The sequence below is a fragment of the Tupaia chinensis genome, unplaced genomic scaffold (assembly GCF_000334495.1).
Source record: "Tupaia chinensis unplaced genomic scaffold, TupChi_1.0 Scaffold000235_1, whole genome shotgun sequence".
NCBI classification, from domain to species: Eukaryota; Metazoa; Chordata; class Mammalia; order Scandentia; family Tupaiidae; genus Tupaia; species Tupaia belangeri.
Window position 1 is genome coordinate 4,670,990 of NW_006159713.1, and position 25,910 is coordinate 4,696,899.

The following is a 25,910-nucleotide window of genomic DNA, read 5'->3' on the forward strand; positions in this document are numbered from 1 at the left end:
AGCGTCCGGCCCCGAGCTCGCCCGCAGCTGCGTCCACTTCACAGAGCAGCGCTGGGGCCGGGCCAGCCGCCAGGCTCCGTCAGAAGCAGCCGGAACGCCCTTGCTCTCGGCCGGCCAGGGGCCGCTCCTCCTGGCTCCCTGGCTGATAGCTCCGGGCCTCAGGAGAAGCTGACGGTGGCTCGCCGAGGGGCCCGCTCTCCCAGATGCTTCGAAGGCGCTGTGCGCTTTGGGCGAACGCCTGCGCCTCTCGGGGAGTCTCTCCCAACAGGTGGACGAGCATCCTGGCGGCGCCTTCAGGAGATCCGGCAGCCGCTGCACCCAGGAGGGGCGGGTCTGGGTAAACGGCAGGTGTGAGGGAGACGGGAGCCCACCTTGCGGTCCTTACTGTCGGTGCGGGTTTTCTTCTTTCTTTTTAAAAGAATTATTTAACCTGATTTATTTATTTATTTAAATTTGACCAGAGAGAGAGAGAGAGAAAGCGAGAAAGCAAGCCGCCAGGTCTGAGACTCTAACCGGGGTCTGGGAGTCCAGCGCCTGTAACAACCTCGCAACCTGCAGTCCCCTTTGCAGTTTTCTTTTTCTTTGGAGAGGTTTTTGCTATAGGGTGGGTGCAGGCGCTCACCAGGATGACAGAGAGACAAAGCGAGAAATCACCCCCCGGGGGGGATGGCCACGCCACAATCCCTTCTCCTCCATTCTCCTCTTGGGATCTTGGGCACGCACGCACACATACCGGATGTGAGTTTAAGCCACCAGGTCCGGGACTCGAAAAGCTGTCAACTACATGGGAGTCCAGCAATGTAGCCATTGCGCCATCTGCTGGTCCCATAGTTTTCTTTTCGGTACACGCTGACCTAGAAGATTGCAGAGCTAGTTTCCTTGTCTGTAAATACAGGGATCTGAAGGGATACCAAACAGGGCCCGGGGAATACATGAACTATGGCAGGGATAGCTCCTTCTATGCAGTGGGGCAGGGGGACACTGAGGAGATGGGCCCTGACATTGGGGTAGGGTTTCATTGCTTCACATGCTCCCTAAAACTTCCATGCATGTGCATGTACTGATCTCAGGCCACAGAGGTTTGTGCAAATGGTTCATTCATTTACTCATCGACCAGTGTTTGCAGAGCACCAACTATATGCCAGACCCTGTCCCCGAGCCTGGGAATACAGCAGGAAACTTTCGAGTGGGGGTAACAAATAATAAACAGGAGGAAAGAGAAATAATGTCAGATAATAATGACAAGTGCCCCCAACAAAGATACAATCAGAGGCTGTAACGGGGTGACCAGGAGGTGACCTCTAGCAGGGCGGGAAGGTGACGTTTATGCAGAGACCTGAATCGTGAGTAACGGCTGCCTTTGGGAAGATGCAGATGAAGAACTTAGTAAATGCAGGGCCCAGAGGCCAGACTGAGCTAGACAGTCGGAAGAACTAAGAAGATCCTGGTGGGGCCGAGCAGAGTGGATGAGGTGCGATGGGGGAGGTAGGCAGGGGCTGGATGGCACTGGAGGACCTGTGCCCAGTGACCTACGCAACCAGGCCTCACAGAGTTGGCATTTTGAGCCAACACAAACTCGAACAGTGTCAGTGAGACAAAAATCAAGGCGTCCTGGGACCATGCCTTCTCGAAAACTCGGGGGGAGAGGGAGAACCCCAGGGGGGATAATCTCCCCATGTCAGTAATTTAATATCATCACTGAATCTGCAAAGACTCTTTTTTGTTTTTGTTTTGATTTGATTTTTGCTATAGGGCACATGTACTCACTCACAGGATGAAAACAGAGAAGGAAAATGAGAAAGCACCCCCCAGGGGGTTGGCCACTTTGCAATCCCTTCTCCTCCATTCTTTCCTGGGGATTTTACTCTATGTGGGATCCAGCCACCTTAACCTCCATACCACCTGAAAAGGGGTTGAGAAACCTGGAGAGTTTGGTATATTTTTAAATTAACTTTGTTTTATTATTTTTTTTAAGGTTTTTGTCATTGGGTAGGTGTGGTCACCAGGGAGAGACAGAAAGGAAAAATGAGAAACCACACCCCCAGGGGGAATGGCCTTCTCCTCCAGTCTCCTCTCGTGACTTTGGGCACACGCACACACATGCTCAGTGTAATTTTCAAGCTGTCAGGTCTGGGATTCGATCCACAGCTGGCCATGTGGGAGTTCAGTGCCTTAACCACTGTACCATCTGCTGCCTCCAAACCTGGAGAGTTTTACACAAAAAGGCACCAAGCTCTGGTGGTCACTGAAAATATGGCTGGGTGATGCTGGCCTAACCCTTTACCCACTCAAGTGGATGTTGAACCCCTTTCCCAATGCACCTGGGACCCCCCACACCCCCACGTCCAGCAGGTATTCTGGGAAGGAGAAGAGCTTCTTGGTGGCTACAAAATGGTTACCTAGAGTCCAGCCTCTCTACAGACCAGTCCGAGGGCAGAACAAAGCTGGGGTAAACCCTTGATTTTCTTACAACACAGAGCACAATACCACGATTGTTTCCTAGGGCAAATTCTAAAACAGTGGGGTGTTTTTGTTTTGATTTTGGTTTGAATTTTATTTTTTTGGTTAATCCCACTTTCATTCCTTTCAAATGGCAGCAAGCAAGAGTGAATCACTGCACTGTTTTTTCACTTTGACATTTTCTTCCAATCCAACTTCATTCGCCCCCAGTCAGAAAGAGTGGGAAGGAATCTGTCCCCATCCTGGAACCAGCTGCCCACCCAGAGTCTCCACTGGTGCCACAGAAGCCTTGGGTTCACAGCTTGGGGGCGGGCAGGGGTACAGAGAGCTGAGCTGGAGATCAGAGAAGAGCCAGTGCACTCCCAGAGCTGGTCTCCCCTCCCCAGGGTAGGAGCAGACCATCTTCACGCAGAATACCCGCACGCATCTGGTCCAGCTCTCCCCTGGTCTACCCAGGTCCCTACCTCCCCTTGGGTGGGCCCAGGGCATGCTGGAGATGGAGAGGGGATTTGTGCTCTGAACAGATGTTTAGTGTACTGCAGGCATGCCAGGCACGGGGGGTGGGGGGTAGCTGTGCGTTGTGCTGAGGGGCTCCACATTCAGGCAGTCTGATGGAGGAGATGGTCTAGATGTAAGAAACAGAGCTTGGGACCAGCAGTTAGCGTAATGGTTATGTCGCTGGACTCCCATGTAGTTGACCACGGTTCGTGTCCCGGACCCAGTGACTTAAAACTCACGCCGGGCGCGTGTGCATGCGTGCCCAAGATCCCGAGAGGAGAATGGAGGAGAAGGGATTGTGGTGTGGCCATCTCAAGATCCCGAGAGGAGAATGGAGGAGAAGGGACTGTGGTGTGGTCATCTCTCCTGGGGGGTGATTTCTCGCTTTGTCTCTCTGCCTCTGTCTGTCTGGCAAGCACACCTGCCCTATAGCAAGAACTCGTGCAAAGAACAACGCACCAAAAAAAAAAAAAAAAAAAAAAAAAAAAGAACCAGAGCTAAACATATAATGGCCAGCCTGATAATGTTGCCCCAGAAAAGCAGCAGGGTGCCACGGGAGAGAACGATTCTGAGCACTGGGAGATACCATTTTAGACAGCAGAGTCAGCATCTCAACACTTGAGCGAGACTGGAAGATGAGTAAGAATCAGACAGAAGAGCATACCAGGCAGAGAAAACAGCCATATGTACAAAGGCCCTAAGGCAGAAAAGACTTTGCGTCTTAGAAGAACAGAAAACTATGAACTGGGGAGATTAGGAAAGATGAGGTTCAAGTCAGCCTGGGGCCAGATCACCTTGGTAATGAAGTGGATTTTGTTATGAAAACAGGTGGTTGAAGGAGAGTTTCGATTTACAACATTAGAAAATTCACAGATGACGGCTGGCCTGTGGCACAATAGCTGAGTGCTATGTGTAAGTAGGGAGCCAGATCCCTCAAGGTTGACCACGGTTTGAGTTCCAGTCCTGGTAACTTGAAAAACACACCAGGCATGCATGAATACATGCCCAAAATCCTGAAAGGAGGGAGAGATGGAGAAGGGATTGTGGCACACCTCACTGGTGGGTTCTCTCTTCCTCTCTCTCTGGCAAGCACACACACCCTCTGGCAATTAAAAAAAAAAAAAACATTAACAAGGGGTCAGCAGGTTGGTTGGAGGTTAAGGTGCTGGACTCCCATGTGGCCAACTGTGGTTCAAGTCCTGGACCTGGTGGCTTGCTTTCTTACCTTCTGTCTGTCTCTCTCTCTCTCATGAGTACACATGCCCTATGGCAAATTAAAATAATAATGATGCTAGATAAATAATTCGTTTTTTAGAGTTTTTTTTTTTTTTTTTTTTTTTGTTTTAAATAGGGCAGATGTGCTTGCCAGAGAGACAGAAAGTGAGAAATCACCCCCTATGGGGATGGCCATGCCACAATTCCTTCTCCATCTCCTCTCGAGATTTTGGGCATGCTTGTACACATGCCAGTGTAAGTTCTTTTTATTTTGTTTTTTAGAGAGAGATTTGCAAGATATCACCTCCCAGGGTCAATGGTCATACTGGAATCCCTTCTCCTCTATTTTCCTCTTGATATCTTGGGCATGCACTCATGCACACCCTGTGTGTCTCAGGTCTCTGAGTCTGAGACTCAAACCGTGGTCGACTACATGGGAGTCCAGTGATGCAACCATTATGCCATCTTCTGGTCCCCTGGCATGAGTTTTAAGATTTGAACAATGGTCAACTACGTGGGAGTCCAGCGATGTGACCACTTTGTCATCTGCTGGTCCCTACAGATAAATAATTCTTAAAAAAGAAATTAATAGGAAGGTTCTTATGGGAATCATCCAAGAGCTTCCAGATCCCAACTGCAGGAGGTTGTTGATTATAATCTGCAAGTATTGATTGAGCCATTTTCTGTGCTGTGGGGTTGGTTAGTTTTGATTTCTTTATTTGTAATTTCACAACTAACTCATTCATTTATCTCATCTTATATAACACACACACGTATGCAATTATTAGAAAGCCAGATAGGGCCCTTGGATTTTAGAATATGGGAGGTTGGGGGCTTGTAGGTGGCATGGAGGTTGGGGCACTGGATTCCCACATGGCTGACCATGATTTGAATCCCAGACCGGGTGGCTCGTTTTCTCACTCTCCTCCCCCACCCCCCACAACCCCATCTCTCTCTCCCACTGGTTGAAGGAATAATAATAATAAATAAAATTAAATAAATAATTGTTGGAAAAATAAAAGAATTTGGGAGGCTGATAAGGGGCGTTTACCTGTAGGGGCAGCCCTAAAGTCTATTTAAGAGATTCCTCAGCAAGCAAGGCTACTGCTGCTATTGCTGTAAGGCAGCCTGACCTACCCTAGTCACCTGATCTACTTTTTAGACAGGCAGGTAGTTTGACCAGATTGAATTGATTCAGACTGTCTGACTGGCTCTAGGTAGTTGAAACCAATTCTAGGTGATTGAAACACATTCATACTAGTCTATACGGGTTATGATCAGTTGAAACCATTTCTGGCAGGATCAAACTGACTCAAACTAGTTCTGGCAAATTAAAACAAGTCATGACCAGTTTATACCAGTTCTGACTGGCTCATACCGGTTCTGGGTGGTTCAAATCAGTTTTGGAGGTTAAAAACTAGCTAATACCATACAGACTGGTTCAGATTGGTTCTGACCCATTTGTGCCAGTTCCTACTGGTTCAAACAGGTTTAGACCAATTCTGGCCAGTTTGAATTGGTACATACTAGTACTGGCAGGTTCAAACAGACTGACATGCATGTCAAAAGTGATACTGACATGTGTCACATGTCAAAAGTGACATGCATGTCAAAAGTGACATGTGTCAGATGCAGAAATTCTCAATAAGATACTAGCAAGTCATATTCAACAACATATTAAAAAGTTTATATACCTTGGCCAAGTAGGATTTATTCCAGGGATGCAAGGATGGTTCAACATATGCAAAACAATAAATGTAATACATCACATTAACAAAATAAAAGATAAAAATGATATAATCATATAAATCAAGGCAGAAAAAGCATTAGATAAACTACAACATCCCAGGATCAGCAGCTGATGTAATGGCTATGTCGCTGGAATCCCATGTAGTTGACCACAGTTCAAGTCCCAGACCTGGTGGTTTAAACACTGTGGGCATGTGTGCATGCATGCCCAAGATCCTGAGAGGAGAGTGGAGGAGAAGGGATTATGGCGTGGCCATCTCCCCGGAGGGTGATTTCTTGCTTTCTGTCTCTCTTTCTGTCTTTCTGGTGAGTTCACATGCCCTATAGCAAAAACCTCTCAAAAAAAAAAAAAATACAACATCCCTTATGATTAAGACTCTCAGCAAAATCATCACTGAAGGGACATCTGCCCTGTGCCATGTCTACCACTGTGGCATTTTGTTGCCTCTGTGCCATGTCATTGCCATGTAGTTGGCATGTCATTCTTGACATGCAAATAATGTAAATAACACGTGTCTCCATTTTTATACATGTGCCCATTTTGACATGCAATCCACACATGTGTCCATTTTGATACATGTGTCAATTTGAACTGGAACCCAGAAATATGGCACTGGGAGGCATGGCAAATAATGACGTAAAATCCAGTTAGGCCCAAGGACTCACAATACAAGGAGATGTTGTATAGAACATGTGGCACAGAGGAGTAGCACCAGCACACAGGGCACCAAAATACCACATTGGGAAACGGTCTGAACAGGGCAGAAACAACCAGAACTGGTCTAAAGCAGTCTGAAACAGCCAGAACTGGTCAGAACCAGCCAGAATGGCCAGAAAGGTTAGAACTAGCTCAAACCAGTTTGAATTGGCTAGAATCAGTCTGAACCGGTTAGAACAAATCTGAACCAGTTTGAACCAGCCAGAACCAGTTTGAACTAGTCTGAACTGACAAGAACCAGTGTGAACACTCTTAACCAGCCAGAATTGGTCTGAACCAGACTAAGCGAGTCTGAAATGGTATGAGCCAGACAGAAGCAGTTTGAACCCCTATAAACCAGCCAAAACTGGTTTGAACCAGTCCAAATTGGTCAGAATCGGCTTAAATCAATCCGAGCCAATCTCAACAGGCCAGAACCAGTCTGAACCAGCCCAAACTGGTTTGAACCAGAGTGAAACATCCTGAACTGGTTTGAACTTCTTTGAACCGACATGCTAACTGCATATGAGGAAATTACTTGCATGTCAGTAGCATGTTCTGCATATCAAATGTGTGTCCTCAATATGTACTTGGCATGTCATCACTGACATGCCAACAACATACTACCGTCATGCAAAGAACACACTTTTGACATGTGTGTCATTGATATGTTACTGGCATGTAGCTTTCGACACGAAACAACATGCCACCAACATGCAAATAACACCCATGTAATTTGCATGTAGTTATCACGTCCCCCACAACATGTGAACTACATGTTACTGACTGTGAATAACATGTGTGTCGTTGGCATGTAGTTGGTTTGTCATTGGCATGATGTGCTATCAAGATGTATGTTGTTGGCATGTCACAGTCAACATGCAAATAACATACTACTGTCATGTGACTACATTCTACTGACATACATGTGGGCATGTCATCCATGATGTGGCAATAACATGCTACAGTAATGTGAACAACATGAACTGGTTTGACCCAGCATGAACTGACCAGAACAGGTGTGATGAGGCAGAACTGGCAAGAACCAGTTTCAGTCAGTCAGAACCGGAAAGCACCAGCTCGAACCAACCAAAACTAGTTTGAACCCATCTGAACAGGCTTGAACCAGCATAAACCAGTCTGAACTGGCCAGAACCAGCTAAGATCAGTCTGAATTGGTTTGAACTAGCCAGAACTGGTATGAACCAGCCTGAACTGGTCTGAACCGGTTTGATCTGATTAGAACTGGTCTGAACTGTTTTTAACCAGTTTGAATCAGTATTAATCGACCAGAACTGGTTAGAACCAGCCAGAACTGATTGGAACCGGCAAAATCCAGATCAAGCCAGTCTGAACAAGTTTGAACCTACCAGAATGAATATGAACCAGTCTAGACCAGTCAGAACCAGTATGAACCGGAACAAACTGACCAGAAGTGGTTTAATCCAGTCAGAACCGGTCTGAAGGGGACAGAACTGGGCAGAACTGACCAGAACCGGCATAAACCAGTCTGAGCTGGCCAGAACCGGTTGGAATTAACCAAAACCAATTTTAACTGGGTAGAACCAGTCTGAACCAGTTTGAACCAATCCAAAGTGGTCTGACCCAATGTGAATCAGTTTGAACCAGCCAGAACTGGTTTGAACCGGTCTGAACTGACCAGAACCGTTTTGAATCAGTGTGAATTGATCTGAACTGGCCAGAACCGACTTGAACCAGTCTGGACTGGCCAGAACCAAAATGAACCAATCTTAACTGGCCAGAATTGGTCCTAACCATTTGAACCAGCCAGAACTGATTTGAACCAACCTGAACTGGCCAAAAGTGCTTTGAACCAGTCATAACCTGTCTGAACTGGCCAGATCCAGCCAGCACCATCCTGAATCAGTTTAAACCAGTCTAAACCAGTCAGATCCATTATGAACTGGCTAGAACTGATTTGAACCAATGTCAGTCATGTGGGAGTCCAGCACCTTAACCACCACACCACCTGCCAGCACTCCCATTCCATTTTTTAAAACATTTTTAAAATTATTTATTAAATTTTATTTATTCATTCATTTATTTTTAATTTGACAGAGAGAGAGAGAGAGAGAGAGAGAGAGTAAGTGAGAAAGCAAGCCACCAAGTCCAGGACCTGAACCATGGTCAGCCATGTGGGAGTATCCAGTGCCTTAACCACCATGCCACCTGCTGGTCCCCACCCCCATTCCATTTTTAATGGAGAGAAAAACAGCACTCACTTCAAAATATTTTTGTGAGGATTAACAAAATTAATTCATATAAAAGGCTTAAAGAGAGGTAGGCATACAGTTATTATCTGCTTTCATGAACACTGGAATTAGGTTCCAAGAGAACATCAGTGGGGTCCAGAACTAGCTCCGCTGTTGGCTCCATCTTGCTATTAAGGGGCTCTAAGAAAACCTCCCCCCACCAGTTGGAACTAGCCAACTTGATTCTCATTTATTGAAGACCCCTTAAAGGTGATGTGGGAAGGGGAAGGTTCTGTAAAAAATGGTCAGTGGAGCTTTAGGAAAACCCCAGCAGCAGTGCTGGGCTCCACCCCTAGAGGTTAAGAAGAGAAGAGATGACTGACAGAAATGGTTAGCTTTTTGATGTTCTTCCCAAACCATGTGGGTACTAGGTAATACAATTTTGATATTCTCTCACTAATACTTCCATAAAATCAGCATTTCATCCAAATGGATGCTTGATTTAGGAATGTGTAAGCAAACTATTGGCTTTGTTTCACATCGTTCTCTGGTTATATAGTTAGAAATTGAACTCAAAGGAGAAAAAGGGCGAAAAACAGAAGTTTGTCAGAAGTGGGATTTGAACTGACACATCTAGTGGAGACTATAACCTGAACGCAGAGCCTTAGACCACTCAACCATCCTAACACACTGTTATGTCCACTGCAGGATCTATAGTATGTCCAATGCGATGCCACGAGGCCTGGGTTTTAGAGCCCAAGTGTGACTTTGGGTGGTTAAAAGTTGACCAGCAATCCAAGTCATCCTCTGTTAAAACCCAGCTGCGTGGTCCAGACATACTGCTCTTCTGAAACAGGCCCATCTTTTTACTAAATATGGAACTATGTTAAATGCATATCTGCAGCCTGAACAGAACTGGAAAGGAAGTCTCCGTTACCATCAAGACAAAATAACCATTAAGGCAAATAACCCTTAAAAATGAAACAAATTCTAGCTACCTGCCAAGGCTCTGAGCTTGAACCAGTGTATTATTAACTAACCATCTCCCTATATTGGTTGGAAGTGTTGACAATGAATGAGCCATTGGGGTTCATGGGGACATGGGGTTTAAAGAATTCTTATTTGATGAGGGGTTGCTGTATGATGGACTTACCATGTTGCTCAGAATGGGAGTCATGGTCAAGGGCATCCTCCCTAAAGAGATTTAGCTGTAACGACATCCAGAGAATATTGTCTCTTAGACCATTTTATTTATTTATTTATTTTTCTAATAATTTTTAATTAATTTTAATTATTATTTATACATTTAATCACTGTACATCTTTTAGATTTTAGAGAGACTTTACCCAGCATGACACACACCTCAGTCCATCCTGGGGGAGAACATATGCACATCCTCATCAACAAATAATAAACCATATCTGTATCCCACAAGTGCCTTACTTCTCCATTTTTTTCCCCAAATTTCCTTTCCTACACTCTTCCCCTCCCCCCCTCTTTCCACTTTGGCTCTAGTGTCCATGACAATTTTTAATGCTTGTATGTCCTCCAGTCTTTCAGGCTCTGACAGTCGGTATATGTTAAGGGGAGACATACAGTGCCTCTCTTTCATAGCCTGACTTGCTTCACTCAGCAATATATCTTCCATATTCGTCCACTTTCTATCAAATTCCAGGGCCTTGTCAGTTTTTCTGGCTGAATACTATTCCATGGAATATACATGCCACATTTTTTCAATCCATTCATCCATTTGTGGACATTTGGGTTGGCTCCATATCTTAGTAGTCGTGAATAAGGCTGCAATGATTATAGATGTGTGAGCACTTTTCCAATTGAGCATTCTCCTATCCTTTGGGTAGACACCCAGGAGTGTAATTGTTAGATCATATGGTAATTCTATTTGAAGGTCTTGGAGGAACCTCCATATTGTTCTCCACAGTGGCTGGACCAATTTACAATCCTACCAACAGTGTAGAAGTGTTTCCTTTTCACCACATCCCCTCCAGCACTTTTTTTTTTTTTTTTTTTATTTTTCCCTTTTTGTCTGTGCTAGGGTTAGGTGGTATCTCATTGTGGTTTTGATCTGCATCTCCCTTATGATGAGGGATGTCAAACATTTCTCCATATGCTTTTTGGCTATTCATATGTCTTCCTTAGAGAGTTGTTTATTCAGCTAATTTTCCCATTTTTTAATTGGGTTAATTTTTTTTTCCAGATAACCCACTTGAGTTCCCTGTGTATTTTGGTTATCAGTCCCTTATCTGAGGCACAGTTAACAAAAACTCTCTCCCATTCTGAGGATTGTGATTCACACTAGTGATAGTGTCCTTTGCTGTGCAGAAATTTCTTAATCTGATGTAATCCCACCTGTCTATTCTGGGGATTATAGCCTGTGTTTTGGGGGATCTTACTTAAGAAGTCTTGGCCTACCCCAATGTCTCTCAGAGTTTCTCCAGTGTTTTCCACCAGTAGGTTTATCAGTTGCAGTCTTAGGTTTAGATCTTTGATCCACTTTGAGTTGATTTTTGTTAATGGTGACAGAGGTTCAGATTCATCTTTCTGCAGGTGGATATCCAGTTTTTCCAGCACCATTTGCTAAAGAGGTTTCCTTTTCCCACTGGATTGACTGGTACCCTTTGTCAAAGATGAGTTGGCTGTATGTTTTGGGGTTTATTTCTGGGGTCTCCACTCTTCCATTGGTCTTCATGTCTGTTTTTGTGCCAATACCATGCTATTTTGTTAATCACAGCTTTGTAATATATTTTGGGGTCAGGAAGTGAGATGCCCCCTACTTCACTCTTCTTATGCATAATGACTTTGGCAATATGGAGTCTTTTATGATTCCAGACAAATTCTATAATTGTCTTTTCTATATCTGTGAAGAATGTTTCTTGTAATTTTATAGAGATTGTATTAAATATGTAGATTAATTGGGGTATGATTGTCATTTTGATTATATTAATTCTGCCAAAGCAGGAACATGGGATGTCCTTCCACTTTTTTTGTGTGTACCTTTTGATTTCCTTTTTAAGGTTTTCATAGTTTTCCTTATAGAGGTCTTTGACTTCCTTGGTTAGTTTTATTCCTAAGTATCTTATACTTCTTGTAGCTATGGTAAATGGGATTACTTTCTTCAGTTCTGTCTCTGTCTGCTTGTTGTTTGTATATAGAAATGCTATAGATTTTTGTAAGTTAATTTTGTATCCTGCCACTTTACTATATATTCAGTATAATGCTAGCTGTAGGTTTTTCATAAATGGCTTTTATTATGTTGAGAAACGATCCTTCTATGCCAATTAACAATCATGTCTTAATCATGAAAGGATGTTGTATTTTGTAGAATGCTTTTTCCTCATCAATTGAAATAATCATATGATTTTTATCTTTCTTTCTGTTAATCGAGTGTATTACATTTATGGTCTTGTGTATGTTGAACCACCCTTGCACCTATGGAATAAAGCCCACCCAGTCATGATAATTCTTTTTATATGCTGTTGAATATGGTTAGCAAGTATCTTTTTGAGAATTTTTGCATCTATGTTCATCAGAGATATAGGTCTGTAGTTTTCCTTTTTGTTATATCCTTATCTGTTTTGGGAATGAGTGTGATGGAGGTCCCATAGAATGAGTTTGGAAGGGTTCCTTCCTTTTGGATCTCTAGAAACAGTGTAAGATGGGAGTTACCTCTTCTTTAAAATTTTTGTAAAATCCAGCAGTGAAGCCATAAGGACCTGGACTTTCCTTTGTTGGGAGGTATTTTATTATTAATTCAATTTCATTGCTTGTTATAGGTCTACTCAGGCTTTCAACATCCTCTTGAGTCAATCTTTATTCATTTTTCATTTCCAGAAATTTGTCTATCTCACCCAGGTTTTCTTGTTTGTTGGCATATAGTCGCTCACAGTATCCTTTAATAATGTTTTGTATTTCTCTTATGTTGGTTATAATGTCACCTGATTCTTTGGTGAGGAGGAAGGGAGGGGAATGTCATTCTGCCTACCATCCCCTAAAGCACAATTTCTTTTTAGGTTTTTATCCATAAAATGCTTGCTCTTGCCAGAGTGAGACAGTGTGAAATCACCTCCGTGGCGGGGGAGGAATGGCCATGCTGCAATTCCTTCTTCACTCTTCTGGGGTTTTGAGTACCCACACACACATACCCAATGTGATTTTCAAACTGTTGGATCCTGGATTTGAACCACTATCAGCCATGTGGGAGTTCAGTGCCTTAACCACTATGCCTTCTGCTGGTCCCCTAAAGTACTATTTTTTTCTTTTTCTTAAGAGAGATTTATGCTACAGGACATGTGCACTTTCCAGAGAGATAGAGAGACAGAAGGAGATAAATCACCCTTCTCCAGGGAGAATGGCCACGCTGCAATCCCTTCTCTATTCCCCTCTCAGAATCTTGGAATCTTGAGCATGCACGACCATACACCTTCCTTAGTTCGGACTGGTTCAGACTAGTTCAGACTGGTTGAAACCAGTTCTGGCTGGTTTGAACAGGTTCTGATCAATTCAAACCACTTCTGGCAAGTTTGGCCAGTTCAAACCAGTTCTGGCTGGTTCAAACCAATTAAGACAGGTCCTGGCCAGTTGAGAATGGTTCATCCAGGTTCTGGCCTGTCCATACTGTTTCAAACCTGTTCTGACTGATTCAGAGTGTTTCAAACCATTTCTGGTCAGTTCAGACCATTCAAACTGGTTCTGGCTAGTTCAAACTGGTTCAGATTGGTTCAAACGGGTTCAGACTGGTTGTGGCCAATTCAAACTGGTTTGGGCTAGTTCCAAACCTTTCTCACTGATTCAGGCTGGTTCCAAGAGTTTCTGGCTGGTTCAAACTGCTTTATACTGGTTCTGGTCAGTTCTGGCTGATTCTGGCCAGTTCAGACCATTTCTGACTGGTTCAAATGACTTCTGGACAGTTCTGGCTGGTTCAAATCAGTTCTGGCTTGTTCAAACCAGTTCAGACTGGCTTGATCTGATTTGGCTGTCCAACCAGTTCTAGTTGTTTTAATCTGTTCTGCTCTGGTGAGACTGGTTCAGACCGGCTGTAGGCAGTTCAAACTGGTTCAGAGTAGTTAAGACAGGTTCAGACCAGTGCTGGCCAGTTCAGACCGATTAAGACTGGTTTCAACAGATTAAGGATGGTTCAGACTGGTTCATGATCAGTCAGGCAAGTTCAGATAGGTTCAAAATGTTTTGGGCTGGTTCAAGCGTGTTCTTTCTGGTTCAGACTGACTGAAACTGGTTCTGACCAGTTCTTACTGGTCAAACCCATTCTAGTCAGTTCATGCTGGTTCAGACCGGTTCATGCTTTTTAAAACAGAAGCATGTCATGGGCATGTGAAAAGACTGCAATGCATGCAGTGCATGCAGTGCACACAATGCGTGCAGTATGTGCAGTGACTCCAGTGCATGTAGTGAGTGCTGTGCATGCACTGCACACAGTGCAGTGGCTCCAGTGGCCACAATGGATGCAGTGAGTGCAGTGCATGCAGTGGCACCAGTGTGTGCTGTGCATGAAGTGAGTGAAGTGTGTGCAGTGTGTCCAGTGGCTCCAGTGAGTACAGTGCATCCAGTGAGTGAGTTCAGTGTGTGCCGTGTGTCCAGTGAGTGAGTGTAGTGCGTGCAGTGGCCGGAAGCCACTTGAGCCAGCTAGAACTGGTCTGAATGGTCCCAAGATGGGCTGAACCTATCTGAACTGGTATAACCCAGTCTGAACTGTCCAGAACTGATTGTAACGAGCCTGAACTTGCCAGAACCGGTTGGAACTAGCCCAAACCAGTTTAAACTGGCCAGAAGCAGTCTGAACTGGTTTAAACCATCTGAACCAGTTTGAACCAGCCTGAACCAGTTTGAACCACTCTGAATCGGTAAAAAGTCATTTGACCCATTTGAACAGTCTGAACCAGTCTAATCTGTTTGAATCTATCTGGATCAGTTTGAAGCAGCCAGAATTGGTTTGAGCTGACCAGAACCAGTCTGAACCAGCCAGAACCAGTTTGGACCGGCTAAAACTGTTTTGAACCAGTGTGTATTGATGTAAACTGATCAGAACTCATCTGAATCGGTCTGAATAGGTCAGAACCAGTTTGGGCCAGTCTGCACCAGCCTGAACTGGTTTAAACTGTTCTGAACTGACCAGAATCAGTTTGAGCTGTCCAGAACCAGTATGAACCATTCTGAACCAGCTTGAGCTGGCAGAACCCAGGTCATAATATGCCACATTTCTGGGTGCAACATCCAGGGTCTAATGTCTCTGGGTATTACAGACCAGATGCCACCCCTCCTGCTGCCCCATGTTCTCATGCCACATCACCACCTGGTAAGACTCTGGGTGCCATTCCACCATCTGCCCTGTGCTGTGTCTCCCAGTGTGGTATTTTGGTGCCCTGTGTGCTTTTGCTACACCTCTGTGCCACACGTTCTATACAATAGTTCCTTGTACTGTGACTCCTGGAGCTTAACTGGGTTTTACATCATTCATTTTTGCCATGCCTCCCAGTCCAAATTGACACATGTATCAAAAGGGACACAGGTGTGACTTTCATGTCAAAATGGGCACTTGTGTGAGAATGGAGACATATGTCACTTATGCTATGCACATGTCAATAATGACATGCCAAATACATGCCAATGACATGGCACAGAGGCAACAAAATACCACACTGGTAGACATGGCAAAGGGCAGATGGTGAAATGGCACCTGGAGGCTTACCATGTGGTGGTGTGGCACCAGAACATGTGACAGCAAGAGAGGTGTCACTTGGAACGTGACACCCAGAGTCATGGCACCCAGAAATGTGAATGTTGCACCCAGAAATGTGGCATGTTGTGGCTGGGGTCCTGGCCAGCTCAAACTAGTTTAGAATGGTTTGTGCTGATTTTGGTCAGCTCAGACTGATTCTGCTCAGTTCAGAGCAGCTCAAGCCAGTTCAGGCTTGTTCAGACTGGTCTAAACTGGTTCTGACCTGCCCAGACAGACTTAGACCATTTCTGGCCAGTTTATACCAGTACACAATGGTTCAAATCAGTTTTGACTGGTCCAGACCTGTTCTAGCCTGTTCAGACTGATTCAGACTGGTTTAAACCAATTCTGGCCAGTTCAGGCTGGTTTAAATTGGTTTGGCTAGTTCAAACCAGTTATCATCAGTTTAGACTGGCTCAGACTGGTTCAAACTGTTTCAAACAGGTTCTGGACTGTTCAGACCAGTTCTAGCTGATTCAGAATGGTTCAGGCCCATTCTGAATGGTTCTGGCTGTTTCATACTGGTTGACTGTCTTAAACCCATTCTGGCCAGTTCTAGGTGATTCTGACAAGTTCTGACTGGTTCAAACCACTTCTGGACAGTTTGGATTGGTTTAAACCTGTTCTGGCTGGTTCAAACCAATTCTGATGGGTTCTGACCAGTTAAAACTGGTTCAGCCCAGTTCTCACCTGTCCAGAAGGTTTCAAACCTGTTCTGACCAATTCAGAGTGGTTCATACCCATTCTGGTCAGTTCAGAACAGTACCAACCAGTTCTGGCTCAAACTGGTTCAGAACAATTCTGGCCAGTTCAAGTTGGTTGTGGCTAGTTCCAACTGGTTCTGGTTGATTCAGGCTGATTCAAGCTGTTTCTCACCAGTTAAGACTTGTTTATACTGGTTCTGTCCAGTTCTGGCTTGTTTGGACTGGTTGTGTCTAGTTCAAACCACTTTCAGCCATTTCAGGCCGTTTTAAATCAGTTCTGGCTGTTTCAGACTGGTTCAAACTGGTTCTGGTCAGTTCAAACTGGTTCAGACTGGCTCGATACAGTCCTGGTTGGTTCAAACTGGTTCAAACTGGTTCAGACCGGTTCTAGCCAGTTCGAACTGGTTCAGACCAGTTAAGACTGCTTCATACCATTCTGGGCTGGTTCAGATAAATTCCAATTGGTTTCAACCGGTTCTGGCCAGTTTAGACCAGTTTGCTGGTTCAAGCCCATTCAGAAGGGCTCAAACTGGTTTTGGCTGGTTCGAGCTGGTTCTGTCTGGTTCACTCTGACTGAAACTGGTTCTAGCCAGTTCTGGCTGGTTATACCTGTTCTGATCAGTTCATGCTGGTTCAAACCGGTTCATGCTGTTCACATGAGAGTAGCATTTAATTTGCATGTCAAAGATGACACAACGATGACATCCATGTCTGTAGTGTGTTGTTCGTATGGTGGAAGCATGTTATTCACATGTAAAGAATGAAACACCAACAACATACATGTTGGTGACATGGTGTTTGCATGCCAATGATGGCACACCAAATACATGTCAATGATACACATGCTGTTACTGTGTCATTCACATGTTGGTGGCATGTAACTCGATGTCATGAATGACGTACCAACTACATGCAAACCACACACATGTTATTTGTGGGGGGGTACCATGTTTTTCTGTCGAGGGTGACATGCCAATTACATGTCAATGGAATGCATGTCATCAACATATCAAAATGACATGCCCATTATATGTTAAAGACACCTAGGTCATTCACAAAACATGCTACCAACATGCAAGTCATTTGCTCGCATGTATTTAGCATGTTGGTTTGGAGAAATTCAAACCAGTTCAGGATGTTTCACACTCATTCAAACCGGTTTTGACTGGATCAGATCACTTCTGGACAGTTCAGACTGGCTCACACTGGGTTAAACCAGTTCTGGGCGGTTAGACTAGTTCAAACTGGTTCTGGCTGGTTCAGATGGGTTCAAACAGGTTCTGCCTGGCTCAAATTGTTTCAGACTGTCGCAATCTGGTTCAGACCAATTCTGGACAGTTAAGAGTGGTTCATACTGGTTAGGGCTGGCTCAGATTGGTTAAAACTGGTTCAGACCAGTTCTAGCAGTTCAAACCTGTTCAGACCAGTTAAGGCTGGTTCTGGCTGGTTCACACCAATTAAGACCGGTTCACACCAGTTCTGGTCATTTCATACCTGTTCAAACCGGTTCTGGCTGGTTCAAACTAATTTAGATTTGTTCAAAGTGGTTCAGACTGGTTCTGGACAGTTCAAACCGGTTTTGGCTATTTCCAACCAGTTATTTCCAGTTCAGGCTGACTTGAGCCAGTTCTGTCTGATTTCTAACAGTACTGTCTGGTTTCAACTGGTTCTGGTCAGTTCAGACTGGTTCAGACCGGTTCAGACTGGTTCAAACTGGTTCACAGCAGTCCTAGCTATTTCAAACCTGTTTTGACCAGTTAAGACTAGTTCATACTGGTTCTGGCCAGTTCAGACCGATTCAGACTGGTTTCAACCAGTTCTGGCTGGTTGAGAGCAGTCCGTTAATTTTTCAAGCCAGTTCGGATGGGTTTAACCAGTTTTGGCTGGTTCGAGCTGGTTCTGTCTGGTTCAGACTAACTGAAACTGGGTCAGGCCAATTCTGGCTTGTCATACCTGTTCTGCTCAATGAAGGCTGGTTCAAACCAGTTCTGGCCTGTTCAACCTATTTCAGACTGGTTCTGGCTGGTTCAGAATGGTTCTGCTGGGCTTAAACCGGTTCAGGCCAGTTCACACTGGTTCAAACAGCTTTTGGCTAGTTCATGCCAGTTCGGACTGTTTCAAACCAGTTCAAGTCAATTCTGGCTGGCTCAAACCAGTTTCAGACAGGTTATGGCTGGCTCAGACTGTTTCTGACTGGATCAGACTGGTTCTAACTAGTTATGGCTGGCTCAAAAAGTTTCAGACCACTTCTGGCTGGCTTAAACCAGTTTTGGCCTCTCCAGGCCAATTCTGGCCAGCTCAAACTGGTTCTGACTGGTTCAAGCTGGTTCTGGCTGGCTTAGACTGGTTCTGGCCATTCTAACTGGTTCTGCTGAGTTCAAACCCATTCAAAAATGGTTCATATAAGCTCTGATGAGCTCAAACCAGTTCACACTTAGTTATTTCCCTCCACTGGATTCCCTTTGTCAAAGATCAGTTGGCTGTATGTTTTGGGATTTATTTGGGGGTTCTCAATTCCCTTCCATTGTTCTACCTGTTTTTGTGCCAATACCATGCTGTTTTAATTATTATGCCTTTGTAATATGTTTTGAGGTTGGGATGTGAGATGCCTCCTACTTTACTCCCCTTGCACAGTATTGCTTTGGCAATATGGGGTCTTTTATGCTTCCAGACTATTTTTTTTTTAATTTCTTTTTTCTATTTCTGTGAGGAATATCTCTGGTAGTTTGACTGGGATATCATTTACTTTGTAGTTTAGTTTGGGTAGGATCGTCATTTTGATTATATTAATTCTTCCAATCCAGGAACATGGGATGTTTTTCCACCTTTGCGTATCATTTTTTTTCTTTTTCTAGCGTTTCATAGTTTTCCTTGTAGAGACCTTTGATGTCTTTGGCAAGGTTCATTCCTAGATATCTTACTGGTTTTATGGTTATTGTACATAAGATTTCATTCTTCAAATCTGTCTCAGTTTGTCCATCATTGTATTAAAATGCTTTAGATGTTTGTTTGTTGACTTTGTGTCCTGCCACTTTCCTATACTCATTTATCACTTTAAGGAGTGTGTGTCTGTGTGTGTGTTTGTGTGTTTGAATTCTTTTGGACTTTCCATGTATAGTATCATATCATCTGCAAATAGGGACAATTTTACTACTTCCTTTCCTATTTGGATGCCTTTTATTTTAGTCTCTTGTGTAACTGCATTGGCTAAAACTTCCAGTACTATGTTAAAAAGAGGTGGAGAAAGTGGACAGCCTTGTTTTGCTCCAGTTTTTAGTGGAAAGGTTTTCAATTTTCCCCCATTCAGCATATTACGTATGGGTTTTTCATAGATTACTTTCATTGAGTTAAGAAATGTCCCTTCATGGGACCAGCAGTTAGCATAATGTCTATGTTGCTGAACTCCCATGTAGTCGACCGTGGTTTGAGTCTTGGACCCGGTGGCTTAAACTCACACCGGGCATGTGTGCATGCGTGCCCAAGGTCCCGAGAGGAGAATGGAAGAGAAGGGATTGCAGCATGGCCATCCCCCCGGGGGGTGATTTCTCGCTTTCTGTCTCTCTGTCTCTCTCTGTCTTTCTGGCGAGTGCACACGCCCTATAGCAAAAACCTCTCCAAAAAGAAAAAAAGAGAGAAAAAAATGAAATGTCCCTTCGATGCTGATTTGGCTGAGAGTCTTAATCATAAAGGGATGTTGTATTTTATCTAATGTTTTTTCTGCACTGATTTATATGATCATATGTTTTTATCTTTCCTTTTGTTAATGTGATGTATTACATTTATTGTTTTGCATATGTTGAACCATCCTTGCACCACTGGAATAAATCCTACTTGGCCAAGGTGTATAATCTTTTTAATATGTTGCTGAATATGATTTGCTAGTATCTTGTTGAGGAATTCTGCACCTGTATTCATCAGAAATAGGACTCTGAAATGTTCTCTCTCTCTCTCTTTCTCTCTCTCTCTCTTTGTCATGTCCTTGTTTGGTTTTGAAATTAAGATTTTTAAATGTTTAGAAATAGTTTAAGAAGGGGCCAGCAGTTAGCATAATGGCTATGTCTCTGGACTCCCATGTAGTTGACTGTGGTTCCAGTCACGGAGCCAGTGGCTTAAACTCACGCTGGGCACATGTGCATACGTGCCCAAGATCCCAAGAGGAGAATGGAGGAGAAGAGATTGTGGCGTGGCCATCTCCCTCTGGGGGGTGATTTCTCGCTTTCTGTCTCTCTGTCTCTCTCTGTCTTTCTGGCAAGCACGCATGCCCTATAGGAAAAAAAAAACTCTTAAAATTTTAAAAAATAAAAAATAGGAATAGTTTAAGGAGAATTGGGATTAATTCTTCTTTTAAAACTTTGTGGATGTGAATACCAGATATAGTGTGTGTGAAAGAGTAGAGTCTGAGGAAGGACGTTTAGAAGAAAAATAGAGGGAACCAGCAGTTAGTATAATGGCTATGTCGCTGGACTCCCACTGGGACAAAGAAATGTGGTATTATTTGTTGAAGATATTTTTATAGTTTTATCAACTGAACTAGAGAGAAATGTTCACATGTTGAAATATTCCCTTTGTAAGCTAAATAACATAATTGAATGTATAAAAGAAAATGAAATTTAAAAAAAATTTAAAAATCTTTGTGGAATTTAGAAGTAAAGCCATTGGGGCCTGGGACTTCCTTGTTGGGAGACTATCCAACTGATTCAATCTGACTATCTGACTATGCAACCGATTCAATCTCATTGAATAATATGTGTCTATTCAGCCTTTCTATTTCTTCCTGGTTCAATCTTTACAAGGTATATGTGTCCAAAAATTTATCCACCTCATCTAGATTTTCTTCTTTGTTGGCATATAGTCACTCATAGTACTCCCTGATATTTTGTATTTCTGTTATGTTCATTGTAATAACACCTGTTTCCAGGATGACTTGATGTATCTGGTTCCCATCTCTGTTCTTGATTAATCTAGCTATTGGTGTGTCAATTTTGTTTATCTTCTCAAAGAACCAGCTTTTAGTTCTTTTATTCTCTATTTCATATATTTCTGCTCGAATCTTCATTATTTCTTTTCTCCTCAAAAATTTTTTTTTTGGGGGGGGGTGTTTGTCTTGTTTTGGTCTGGTTTTCCAGTTCCAAGAGTTGTCATTAGATTGCTTATGTGCCACCTTTCTGGTTTTTTTCTCATGGGCACTAATTACTATGAATTTCCCTCTTATCATTGCTTTTGCTGTGTCCCACAACTTATAAATACTTGTTTGTTCATTATCACTATGAATTCTATGAACTTTTTTATTTCAGTCTTAATTTTTACTGTCGTAAAGTCATTAAAAGTAGGTTGTTTAGTTTCTACTTATTTATTTTATTTTATTTTACACAGTCAATCACATTATTTAACTTACAAAATGAATATTTTGACACGTGAACATTTCTTCCTAGTCCAGTTGACAAAATTATGAAATATCTTTAACAGAAATTGGTACATTTCTTTATCCCATTAACACTTTGCCTCCCCATTTTTCTTCTAATTGTCCTTCCACAAACCCTACTCTTTCACACACACTATATCTGTATTTACATCCATTTACTGTGTTTCTATATCCTTTAGTCAGTTTCAGTCATAGAGTGCAGACGCTCGGTATATATTAAGCGGTGACATACAATGCCTCGCCTTCATAGCTTGGTTTGCTTCACTCAGCAGTAAATCTTCCATATTCATCCACTTTCTTTCAAAAACCAGGGTTTTGTTGCTTTTTATGGCCGAATAGTATTCCATAGAATATATGTGCCATAGTTTTTCTATCCATTCATCTGTTCATGGGCACTTGGGTTGGTTCCATGTCTTGGCAATTGTGAATAGTGCTGTAATAAACATCGATGTGCAAGCACTTTTCTGATTAAGACTTCTTCTGTCCTTTGAGTAGATACCGAGGAGTAGGATTGCTGGATCATATGGTAGTTCTATTTGTAGATTTTTGAGGAATCCCCAAATTGTTCTCCACAGTGGCTGGGCCAATTTACATTCCCACCAGCAGTGTAAGAGAGTTCTCCTTTCACCACAGCCCTGTCAGCACTTATCATTTTTTGTTTTTTAAATCTTAGTTATTTTGACTGGGGTTAGGTGGTATCTCATTGTTGTTTTGATCTGCCTTTCCCTTACAATGAGGGATGTTGAACATTTTTTCATATGCCTTTTGGCTACTCATATGTCATCTTTAGAGAGCGTTTTTTCCAAGTAATTCTCTGATCTTTTAATATGGTGGATGAACTTTCATCAAAACAGCAGCTTGAGTTCCTTCTGAATTCTGGTTATCAGTCCCTTATCTGATGCATAGTTTACAAAAATATTTTCCCATTCTGAGGGCTGTCTATTCACACTAATTACTGTGTCTTTTGCCATACATAAACTTCTTAGTCTGATGTAATCCTACTTGTATATTTTGGGGATTATCGACTGTGCTTTGGGGATCTTATTTAAGAAGTCTTTCCCTAACCAAATCTCTCAATGTCTCCCAGAGTTTCCCCAGAGTTTTGCAGGAACAGTTTTATAGTTTGAGGTCTTAGATTTAGATCTTTGATCCACTTTGACTTGATTTTTTTCAGAGGTGAGAGGAAGGGGTTCAGATTCATCTTTCTGCAAATGGAAATCCAGTCTTTCCAACACCATTTGCTGAAGAGGTTTTCCTTTCCCACTGGATTGACTGGTATCCCTTGTCAAAAATCAGTTGACTGTATGTTTGGGAATTTATTTCTGGAGACTCTATTCTGTTCCATTGGTCCACATGTCTGTTTCTGTGCTAGTGCCATGCTGTTTTGATTACCACTGCTCTGTAGTATATTTTTGGATCAGGGAATGAGATGCCTCCCACTCCACTCTTCTTGTGCAGAATTTTTTTGGCAATATGGGGTCTTTTATGATTCCAGGCAAATTTTTTGATAGTCTTTTCTAGATCTGTGAAGAATGTGTCTGGTACTTTGATTGGCATTGCATTAAATATGTAGATTAATTTGGGTAGAATTGCCATTTTGATTATATTAATTCTTCCAATCCAGGAGCATGGGATGTCCTTCAACTTTTTTGTGTCATTTTCAATTTCGTTTTTATGTTCTTGTAGTTTTCCTTGTGAAGGTCTTTAACTTCCTTGGTTAGGTTTATTCCTAAATATCTTATACTTTTGGTGGCTATGGTAAATGGAATAACTGTTTTCAGTTCTATCTCAGTCTGCCTGTTGTTCGTAAATAGAAATGCTATCAATTTCTTTTTTTTTTCAAAATTTTTTATTAATTAATTTACTCTTTTTTTTAACAGGTTTTCGCTATAGGGCGTGTGTGCTCACCAAACAGATAGAGAGAGACAGAGAGACAGAAAGCAAGAAATCACCCCCCAGGGGGGATGGTCACACCATAGTCCCTTCTCCTCCATTCTCCTCTCCGGATCTTGAGTTTAAGGCCACCGGGTCCGGGACACGAACCGCAGTCGACTACGTGGGAGTCCAGCAACATAGCTATTACACTAACTACTGGTTCCCTTAATTAATTTACTTTTAATTTCATTTTCTTTTATACATTCAATCACATTATTATTTGTCATACAAAATGGATATTTCAACAGGTCCACATTTCTCCTTAATACAGTTGATAAAACTACAAAATATCTTCAACATATAGTACCATATTCCTTTGTGACATGAATACATTGCCTCCCTATTTTTCTTCTAAATGTCCTTCCACAGACCCTCCTCTTGCACACATACTATATCTGGTATTTACATCTATACACTGTGTTTCTATTTCCTTTAGTGAATTAGTTTCAGTCATAGAGTGCAGACACTCGGTATATATTAAGTGGGGACATACAATGCCTCTCCTTCATAGCCTAGCTTGCTTCACTCAGTCTGAAGTCTTCCATATTCATCCACTTCCTGTCAAAAGCCAGGGTTTTGTTATTTTTTAGGGCTGAATAGTATTCCATTGAGTATAATTGTCACAGTTTTTCCTATCCATTTATCTGTCCGTGGGCATTTGGGTTGTTTCCATGACTTAGCAATTGTGAATAGTGCCGCAATAAACATCGATGTGTAAGCACTTTTCTGATTAAGTATTCTTCTGCCCTTTGGGTGGATACCAAGGAGTAGGATTGCTGGATCATATGGTAGTTCTATTTGTAGATTTTTGAGGAATCTCCAAATTGTTCTCCACAATGGCTGGACCAATTTCCATTCCCACCAGCAGTGTAAGAGAGTCCCCCTTTCACCACACCCCTGCTAACACTTATTATTATTATTATTTTTAATCTTAGTCATTCTGACTGGGGTTAGGTGGTATCTCATTGTTGTTTTGATCTGCCTTTCCCTTACAATGAGGGATGTTGAGCATTTTTTCATATGCCTTTTAGCTAGTCATATGTCATCTTTAGAGAGTGTTTTTTTTCAACTCATTCTTCCATCTTTTAATGGGATTGATTGTCTTTATTCAAAACAGCTGATTGCATTGGCCAGGACTTCCAGTACTATATTGAAGAGGAGTGGAGAAAGTAGGCAACCTTGTCTTGTACCTGGTTTTAGTGGAAAACTTTCAGCTTTTCTCCATTGAGGATAATGTTCACTATGGGTCTTTCATAGATAGCTTTTATTGTGTTGAGAAATGACCCTTCTATGCCAATTTTGCTAAGAATCTTGATCATGAAGGGATGTTGTATCTTATCAAATGCTTTTTCGGCATCGATGGATATGACCATATGGTTTTTTATCTTTCTTCCTATTAATATGGTGTATTACATTTATGGTTTTGCGTATGTTGAACCAACTTTGCATTCCTGGAATAATGCCTACCTGATCATTATAAGTTGTTGGGTATGATTTGCTAGTATCTTGTTGAGAATCTTTGCATCTATATTCATCAGGGATATTAGTCTATAGTTTTCCTTCTTTGTTCTGTCCTTATCTGTTTTAAGGATGAGGGTGATAGAGGCTTCACAGAATGAATTAGGGAGATATTCACCCTTTTGGATCTTTAGAAATAAGTTGAAAAGAATGGGGGTTAAGTCTTCTTTGAAAGATTTGTAGAATTCAGAGGTGAATCCATCAGGGCCAGGACTTTTCTTTGTTGGGAGGTTATTTATTACTGATTCAATCTCCTGGCTTGTGATGGGCCTATTCATACTTTCTATCTCCTCCTGGCTCCATCTAGGAGGATTTTTTTTTTTTGAGAGATTTTCACTATAGGACGTGTGCACTCACCAGACAGACAGAGAGACATAGACACAGAAAGCGAGAAATCACCCCCCAGGGGGGATGGTCACGCCGCAATCCCTTCTCCTCCATTCTCCTCTCTGGATCTTGGGCACACACGTACACGCACTCAGCGTGAGTTTTAAGCCACCAGGTCCTGGACGCGAACCACGGTCGACTACGTGGGAGTCCAGCGATATAGCCATTATGCTAACTGCTGGTTCCCTAGGTAGATTATATTTACCCAGGAATATGTCCATCTCATCCAGATGATCTTGTTTCTTGTCATACAGATGTTCATAGTATCTTCTAATAATGTTTTGTATTTCTACTGTCTGTTGTTATTTTGCCTGCTTCATTGCAGATCTGATTCACCTGGTTCCTTTCTCTCTTCTTCTTA

The 25,910-nt window shown here is 42.6% G+C and overlaps 1 pseudogene; it reads right to left on the reverse strand.

Moving 5' to 3' along the window:
• Nucleotides 1-3,569: 3,569 nt before the first annotated feature.
• The window catches only part of LOC102485140 (chromobox protein homolog 3 pseudogene), a 76,520-nt pseudogene continuing 54,179 nt past the window's right edge, over nucleotides 3,570-25,910 (reverse strand).